The sequence below is a fragment of the Zingiber officinale genome, chromosome 4B (genome assembly GCF_018446385.1).
Source record: "Zingiber officinale cultivar Zhangliang chromosome 4B, Zo_v1.1, whole genome shotgun sequence".
NCBI lineage: Eukaryota > Viridiplantae > Streptophyta > Magnoliopsida > Zingiberales > Zingiberaceae > Zingiber > Zingiber officinale.
Window position 1 is genome coordinate 19,986,039 of NC_055993.1, and position 9,056 is coordinate 19,995,094.

At 34.6% G+C, this 9,056-nt stretch overlaps 1 long non-coding RNA gene across 1 annotated transcript; it reads left to right on the forward strand.

Annotated features, from left to right (window-relative positions):
* Positions 1–3,440: 3,440 nt before the first annotated feature.
* LOC121977441 lies at positions 3,441–5,061 on the forward strand. Its single transcript, XR_006110829.1, has 2 exons — positions 3,441–3,693; positions 4,883–5,061. It is a non-coding gene; the product is annotated as an uncharacterized LOC121977441 (long non-coding RNA).
* The last annotated feature ends 3,995 nt before the right edge of the window (positions 5,062–9,056 follow it).

A 9,056-nucleotide genomic window follows, 5' to 3' on the forward strand; every position in this document is an offset into this window, starting at 1 on the left:
AGCATCTCTGGACAGCTGGCTTCGGCTAGCACCCGAGGCACCTCCAAGCCCCATGGAGGCGCCTCAGATACTGTTCATCCGAGGTTATATGTGCTCCTTTGTTCCTGCAAAATGTGTTAGTCCCAAACACAAACCTTGCAAAACAAAGTTAGCACAGAAATATGATAAATGATATCGACAGTCATCGGACTGTCCAGGTCTGATTTCAAATTTTCAATCGGAAACCCTAGGTCAACCCGACGCCTACTGTTCCCTCTACGGGGAACGCGTCCTCACCTACTCCACTCAGGAGATTTACCTGTTGCCAGTGTGATCCTCCAGATCGACTAGACTTTTGCTCAGCGTTCGAAGCTTCCGGACTTTCTGCTGGACTTCCGCTTCCCGGCCCGTCCAGTCTTTCACCCGGTTTGCGACACTAGGACTTTCCACCTAGGGTTACCCCCCCCTAAGACTTTTACCTGGAGCTGTCGACCCGCCAAGACTTTCCGCATAGGGTTATCACCCCCTATGACCTAGGGTTACCACCCCCTAGGGTTTTTCACCTCCCTAACCGTAGCTAGGACTTTTGCCTAAGTATCACCTAGGATTTTCCTGCAAGCTCCATGAACTTGTCAGATCACAACACTACTTAACTTTGAACCCTTTGCCATTATCAAAACTTGGGTTCGATCGTCTGATGCTTCCCGCACCAACAATCTCCCCCTTTTTAATTATGGCAACTCAAATACAAAGTTAAGTAAAACAAAAAGTATAGATAAATATAAGCATGCTTTTAAATAAGGAGTTAAAGCATAAACGTAAGCATACTTAAGTAACAAGTTAAGTATAAGCTAAAGAAATTTTAAACTTTATAAAAGTTAAGATAAATTTAAAATTTTCAGAGTTAAGGCTCCCCCTTCATAAGAGAACTCTTATCCTTAATTTGAATTTTTTTTCCTACTCTCCCCCTTTGCCATATATCAAAAAATTTTGTAGGAAAAACTTAGTAAAAATGATGAAGCTCAAAAATAACATTTAAAAATCCTAAAACTTTGTAGGGAAAACTTTGTGAAATTTGGCTAAGTAAAAATAGTTTAAGTGTAAAACAACTATGTTTAGACAAAATTTTGAAAACTTAAACTTTTAAAGACTTTATTTAAAGATTTTTCATTAAACTTTTAAAAGTCTTTTTAAAGGGGATTTTCTTAAGTACGAAAATTGAATTAAGTTTGGGAAAAAAAATTAAAGAAAACTCTTAGCTTTAAAGAAATGATGTTTGACTAATTTAAAGAACTTTTCAAACACTTAGCTTTTATAATTAATTTTCATTGTAAAGCTAAATGTCTAAAGAGATAATTTTATTTCAATTAAGCTAGTAGAAGGTTTACTTTGAAAAGTAACTTTAGCCAATTTTGAAACTTAGTTGAAATCTTTGGGGAAAAATACATTTTTCAAACTCTGTTAAATAGATTCTAAAAGCTTTATTGGCAAATATTCTTTTAATTTTGGACACGCTTTTTGAATAATAACTTGGAGAGAGAAAAAAATAAAATTCTCTAAATTTTCAAATGACTTTAAAAAGTGTATAAAAAAAATATTAAGAAAGTCTAAGACTATTATTTTTTTTTGGAAAATATTTAAATGAATAATGAATTTCAAAATACTTAAAGGCCAAGGAGGAGCAATAAGTTTAAACCTTAATGTCCAAGCATGAGTTGATTTAAATTGATTTCAAGTTAACTAAGTTCTTTTAGTAAGGTATCAGAGCCCTAATGTCTAGGCATGAGAAGTTAAAATAAAATATTTATTTGCCTAACTTTCCATCTCACTCATTCTAGATTAACAAGCATGTTCAGCTTATGAGTGATTGTGAGATAGAGTTATCTTTGCATTTGATAAAAAACATAAGTTTTGAATTTCAAATATTTTAAAAAATGATTTTCATATATATATATATATAATTATTTTCAAATAATTTTCAAAATGATTTTTCAAATAAGTTTAAAATGATTTCTCAAATATTTTTAAAATGATTTACAAATATTTTTAAAATAATTTTTAAAATGATTTTTAAATAATTTTTCAAATAATTTTTAAAATGATTTTAAATACAATAACAACAACAACAACCAAGCCTTTTCCCACTAGGTGGGGTCGGCTGTATGAATCCTTTTACGCCATTGAGCTCTATCTCCTATTATATCATCATCTATATTTAAATAAATTTTATCTTGTTTTATTATTGCTAACCAAGTCTTTTTTGGTCTTCCTCTTCCTCGTTTTATATGCATGTTTATCATAGTTTCACATCGCCTAACTGGAGCATTTATTGGTCGTCTAAGTACATGTTCGTACCATCTTAAACGTATCTCTCTGAGTTTTTCCTCAATAGATGCAACTCATACTTTCTCTCTAATGCTCTCATTTCTTATTTTGTCCATCCTCGTATGTCCACACATCCACCTTAACAACCTCATCTCTGCAACTCTCATCTTCTGCTCATGTGTTCGAGTCATAGCCCAACATTCAGCTCCATATAACATAGTAGGTCTAACTGCGGTTTTATAGAACTTACCTTTAAGTTTAAGAGGTACTTTACGATCACATAAAACACTCGACGCTCCCCTCCATTTTACCCATCCTGCTTGTATTCTATGTAAGACATCTCTCTCAATCCCTCCATCATTTTTTAAAAATGATCCTAAATATTTAAATCTCTCGGTTCCAGGCAACTCGTCCTCTCCTATCTTAATAATTGTTTCATAACTTCTAATATTGCTAAACTTAAATTCCATATATTCCGTCTTTAATCTACTAAGCTTAAAACCTTTCCCTTCTAGTCTTTCCCTCCAAGATTGCAACAACCCAAATTTCATGATTTGGAGTCCCAAAAGACCTTATTAAAATCTAGAAATGCTATAGAAAAATTCTAGAGATTTTTAGGAATTTTTAGAGTATTTTTATGAAATTTTTGGAGGTCGTTTGGTATTTTTACCAAAAGAAAGAAGTTGTGACAAAAAAATGTTGAAGCCGGGTTTTGAACCCAAGACCCCGGACCTGAATCCGGACTTAGCCAACCAACTGGTCTGGAAACGTTTTGTTAATAATGTATGAGATAAAGTGTATATGATGTAGAACATGGTAATGGAGAATAATAAGAAGGAAAATAAATTGAAGAAGCTGGGTTTCGAACCGAGCTCCTCGGCCCAAGCAAAACTCGGCCCGACCAACCGAGCTGTGCTCGATTTGTTATCTAGATATGAGAACAAATTTATATAAGGTATAGTTAGGAACATTTAAAATAAAAGAGGAAGAAAAAGGCTCGGCTGAGGATTTGAACCCATGACCTGGGGTTCGGCGAAAACACAACCAACCAACGGTTCTGCGAGTATTTCGTGAAAAGGTAAGGAGCGAAATATTCTTAAGCCATAACAGAATACCCTCGGTTATAAAAAGGGATAAGTTAAGAGAGAAAGGGATTGGCTCACGAAACCCTTTCTCCCTCTTGTGCGCGCGACGGCTCTCGGGCGAAGAAGGCGGCGGAGCTAGGGTTCTCTCCCTCCGGCGGCCGGCGAAGGCTTTTTCCGGCCGGTCTTCACCGTACGTGACCACCTCGATGAGGAGAGCTCAGAAACACAAAGAAGCCGCCGAAACTCAAGCTTCTCCGCGAACCCTAGAGCCTCCCTCTTTTCGGTTGTGAGTTCAAGGAGCAAGGTAAGTTTCTACTCACCTGCAGTAGGATAGCTTCGAGGTTTATTCGTTGTTCCTCTTCTTGTTTTCGAAGCATGTTATTATGGAAGTTTGCGTTTCTTAAGTTGCTGCTGTGAGGAATTTGTGAATTGGCTAAGGAATTAGGTTTTTATTTCCTTTTAGCTTTTAAGATCATGCTGTAAGAAAAGAGGTTGCTAGGGTTATGGTTTCTTTTGAGGTTTCGGGTCCTGTTCTTTCTTTAATTCCGTTTAGTTCTTGATTGCTCTTGGTGGATTATGGATATTTTGTATGCTCTGCATCATTTTAAGTCCTGTTAGTAAGGCATGGATTTCTGGGTTACCAGTCCTGTTTCTTCTTCTAAATAGCTTGGGTTCAGAACCAAGATCGTGATGTTTTTGGTAGGTTTGTGTTGTTCCGTTCTGGCTTATGAAGTTCTTAAGCTTTGATTGAGGATGCTTGTAACTATAGTAACAGTATAGATTAGATTAGAATGGTGTAGACTCATGTTGCACAGGTGTTTGATTAAATTCCGATATGGTCCAGATCATGATAAGTATTGTATGTGCAGATTTCTTTTGTATTCTATGCCTGATTATGTGTTACACAGTTAGTTTCATTCATAGATGCATACGAAAGATACCCTAATAGTATTTTGGGTTTAAGAAAAGTATAAGAAAGATAAGAAAAGACCAAGATAGGTTCTGGGATGGTGGTATGATCCGGGGACCTAAGCCCGGTGAGCGCGCCAGAATCAGCTAAGATATGTTCTGGGATGGTGGTATGATCCGGGGACCTAAGCCCGGTGAGCGCGCCAGAATAAAGGGGGGCTCCAGTCCTAAGTTCGGACCCCTACCAACCTAGCGCTAGGGTAGTTTTCTGATCAACAACTTATGTTAAGGTATTGCTAAGTGTAACTAGATCACCACAATAGTAGGTTTATAAGTACGCATACAAGTATGTTCAAGTCATGTTCATGATTATGCCTATGTTTATGTTTATGTTGCACTAGCTCTACATGTTTAGCATTTCAGCATGTCCTGTTTCTTTTAGTAGTAGATGAGCATGAGTAGTCTTCAGTAAGTAATCAGTTAGATCATGTTATGGATGTATGTACATGCATATCGAGATTTTGTGAGTTAGATAGCGCTTACTAAGCAATTTTGCTTATAGATACTATTTCCTCTTACTGCAGATCAAAGAAAGGAAAAGCTATAGGAAAGGAAGGCGACAAGGAGATGCAAGAGAAGTGTGTGATGTCTGGACTATGGAGAGATCTGGGAATTGCTAAGAATTTATTAAGATTGCTTCCGCTAAATTGTTAAGAGAACTTAGAACTTGTACTTGTAAATCTTTGGTTCGTTTTATCGTGCATCGCTAGAGTTGCTTCTTTTAGTATCATGATTTCTTTTGTTTTTGACATATATAAACTGCGTGGTGTTTGATGCATGTTCCAGCCGCTTGTGGCTGAAGTATACTATGTATGTATTAATGTTTATGGTCACCGGTACAGGGGAGATTCTGTCGAAATTTTTCGATAGGGTTTCCTTGTGATTTTAATCATACCGGTTAAGTAGAATTAGTAGTTAAGTAACGGTCACTCTTAGGTAGTAGTAGTAGTAAGAAGGGTGGTCGTTACAAAGATTCTAGCTTAGCATTTACTCCTTCATGTGTCTCATCTACCAAAATAATATCATCTGCAAACAACATGCACCACGGTACTATGTCTTGAATGTATGCAGTGAGTTCATCCATAATTAATGTAAAAAGATAGGGACTTAGAGCTGATCCTTGATGTAACCCTATCTTTATTGGAAATGCTTCAGTTACTCCACCTGAAGTCTTTACTCTGGTCGTTACATCCTCATACATAGTTAACTTCAATATATGTTACGCTAACACTTCTCTTTTCTAAAATTCTCCATATAATTTCTCTTGGGGCTCTATCATAAACTTTTTCTAAGTCAATGAATACTATGTGTAGATTTTGTTTTTGCTCCTGATATTTTCAATTAATTGTCTAAGAAGGCATGAACCCAAATTGATTTTCTGTCACTGTGGTCTCCTTCCTTAATCTTGTTTCTATTACTTTTTCCCAAAATTTCATAGTATGACTCATTAGTTTCATACCCTTATAGTTTGCACAATTTTGTACATCTTCCTTGTTCTTATATAAGGGAACTAGAGTACTTATCCTCCATTGATCAGACATTTTTTTCATTTTTAATATCATGTTAAATAATTTTGTAAGTCATTCAATACCTTGTTTCCCTAAGCACTTCCATACCTCTATCGGAATATCATCTGGTCCAACGACTTTTCCATTGTGCATCTCATTTAAAGTTTGTTTTACTTCTGAAGTTTGAATTCTACGATAAAAATTTAAATTTCTATACCCATTTGACCTAATTAAATTACCTAAGTTAAGTTGGTCACCTAAACCTTCATTAAAAAGTTGATGAAAATACCTCTTCCACCGCTCTTTTATTTCTCCATCGTTTACTAATACCCTATTACATTCATCTTTAATACATTTTATTTGGCTAAGATCTCTTGTTTTTCTTTCTCTCACTTTAGCTATTCTATAGATGTCTTTTTCCCCTTCTTTTGTATCCAATTTTTGATATAACCGTTCAAAAGTTTCATTTTTTGCTTCACTCACTACTTTCTTAGCTTCTTTCTTGGCTATTGTATATTTTTTTAAATTTTTCTCGTTCTTATAAATATATAATTCCTTATAAGCTATTCGTTTTTCCTTCACTTTCTCTTGTACTTTCTCATTCCACCACCAAGATTCTTTACTTAGCGGTGCATGCCCCTTTGACTCACCGAGGACACTCTTAGCTACTATTTTCAACTTTGATACCATCTTATCCCATGTTGTATTAGAGTCATCGTATATTTCACCTAATGCTTGTACTTCTACCTTCTCTTTAAATATATGTTGTTTCCCATCCTTTAACTTCCACCACTTAATTCTAAGAATTGTATATATTTTCTTTCTATTGATACTATGTTTGAGGCGTATATCCAACACTACTACCCTATGTTGGGTAGTTAAGCTTTCTCCAGGGATGACTTTGCAATCTTTACAAATCTTTCTATCCTTCTTCCTAACCATAAGAAAGTCAATTTGCGATCTATTATTCCCGCTTTTGAATGTGACTAAGTGCTCTTCTCTTTTCTTAAAAAACATATTAGCTAATATAAGGTCATATGCTATCGCAAAATCTAATATAGTTTTCCCTTCCTCATTCCTAGTTCCAAACCCATAACTCCCATGTACTCTCTCATATTCCTCATTTTTTACTCCGACATGCCCATTTAGATCACCTCCTATTAAAATCCTTTCATTTGATGGAATATTTTGTAATATTTCATCTAAGTCCTCCCAAAACCTTAATTTGGTAGCTTCATCTAATCCTACTTGTGGTGCATATACGCTAATTATGTTCATAGTTTCTTTCGCCACTATTATCTTAAGGGTTATAATTCTATCCCCTTTTCTAACTACTCCTACAACTTCATCCTTTAACAAACTATCTACAATAATACCCACTCCATTTCTTGTTTTACTCTTTCCCGTGTACCATAACTTAAAACCCGAGTTCTCTATCATCTTTGCCTTCTCACCTGTCCATTTTGTCTCTTGTACACATAAAATATTAATTTTTCTCCTAATCATCATATCTACTACCTCCATTGATTTACCAGTGAGAGTTCCTATGTTCCATGTTCCAAATCTTAGATTATTAGTTTTCCTATCATATTTGTTCTTATCTAACCTATGGTGTGAGAACTCTTGCCTATTTAACACTACACCCAAGTTCTCATGGAGATGTAGCGGTCCTTGCTGAGATGTTACAGTCGGACCCTGTAACGCGAACTCTTGCATATTTATCACTACACCCGAGTTCTGGAGATGTAGCGGTCCTTGCCGAGACGTTACAGTCGGACCCTGTAACGCGTTCCTTCCGGGGAACAACCTAGCATTAGCACAATAGTTTAATGGATTCATTCATGAAATATTTGTCATAGTTTGACGTTGGCTGGCAACCTAACGCAACCCTCCTCCTTTATCCGGGCTTGGGACCGGCCATGATCGGTCATTATTTAAAATGATTTTAAATAATTTTTCAAATAATTTTTAAAATGATTTTAAAATAATTTTTCCAATAATTTTTAAAATGATTTTTAAATAATTTTTTAAATAATTTTTAAAATGATTTTTAAATAATTTTTCAAATAATTTTTAAAATGATTTTTAAATAATATTTCAAATAATTTTTCAAATAATTTTTAAAATGATTTTTAAATAATTTTTCAAATAATTTTTAAAATGTTTTTTAAATAATTTTTTAAATAATTTTTAAATAATTTTTCCAATAATTATGAAATTAAGTTTTAAATGATTTTTAAAATGACTTTTAAAAGATTATTAATTATTTAATTTAATTTGATTTGATTTGATTTTTAATTTAATTTGATTTTTAATTTAATTTGATTTAATTTTAATCCTTAGTCATCTCACCCGATCTAGATTTCAAATCAGGGAATCCTATAATTTTTGTGAGATGAATTAGGTTCAATTTTAGAGTTTGGTTTAACTTTGTGTTAGATTCAGGTTTAGCTTTAGATTCAACAAGTAGGCGTTCTTTGGATAAACTTCTGGGTTATGGTGAGTCACAAGGACATCATTAAAGTAACCATGCCTTCGAGGTTTTCCAAATAGTTCTACCCATTGAACTTAGTACAAAACCTTGGTCTAACTGGTTAGGATCCATAAAGGGTAGCTTCGGTCAGTTCCACTTAGCCAAATGCACCAGGTCGAAGCCATATCTTCCTAGACATGCGATGACTAAGCTTCCCCAACGTACTATCATCCAATACTTCACCAGTACCGTGGGTCAAGTTAAACCTAGCACATTTTAATCTAACCTTAATTACCCTGTCGGGTAGTCTACTCTTGGTTACCCTTATCGGGTGGATTAAGTTCGGAGGTGCCAGCTATTCTGGAGCCTTCCCTTGGATTTTAATTTGATTTCATTTGAATTTGAATTTCAATTTCAATTTGGATCTTAATTTAATTTGAATTTTAATTTAATTTTATTTAATTTGAATTTTAATTTAATTTAATTTTTATTATTTTTCTTCTAGCTCCCCCATGATCATAGCCTCGATATGGTCTATCGAGGTAATGTATTTAATCCTTAGGGACTCAATATTGACCAAGTCCAACTTGATTAATCAGGTTGGACTTGGGTACCCATGCTTGGACTGATTTATTATTTTGTCTATTTACTAAGGATAGGTAAGATCTATATTTTCTTTTAGTTTTATAACCTAGCGCAGTTTTGTTGTAAACGGTT